This window comes from Cucurbita pepo, unplaced genomic scaffold, assembly GCF_002806865.2.
Source record: "Cucurbita pepo subsp. pepo cultivar mu-cu-16 unplaced genomic scaffold, ASM280686v2 Cp4.1_scaffold000449, whole genome shotgun sequence".
Lineage (NCBI taxonomy): Eukaryota > Viridiplantae > Streptophyta > Magnoliopsida > Cucurbitales > Cucurbitaceae > Cucurbita > Cucurbita pepo.
Genome location: NW_019646679.1, coordinates 19,168 through 19,625, shown reverse-complemented (window position 1 = coordinate 19,625; position 458 = coordinate 19,168).

Below are 458 nucleotides of genomic sequence, written 5' to 3'. Positions count from 1 at the left end.
GAGGAAAGGGGCATTAATAAAAAAGTTGGTAGACGTAGAGATTTCTAATTCGTGTGGCTGTCAGAAACTGCGTGTCTCTCTGAAAGGGATTTGTGTGGGCTTGGCCCACTTTTCTCAGCTCGGTTTCAACTTTCAACCCAATCGCCATTACCATACATCTCTTCTTTTTTTCTTTAAAAAAAAAAAAAAAAAAAAAGATTAAAAAATAAGAATATATATATATGCGCTTGATGTATCTCTAAATGTTGAAAATGACAAATAGATTCGTAAAGTTCCACTTTGTATAGAATATTTCTTGGGAAAATTTTTTATTTTTGATTAATAAATCTATTAAAGTTAAAATTAATTTTATATCTAACAAAATATTAAACTTTTCATTTTTTAATTTTAATGTTTTTAATACGTCAAAATTAATAATTATTTCAATGTTTGGTTTTTTATTCTTGTTTTTAATTTCT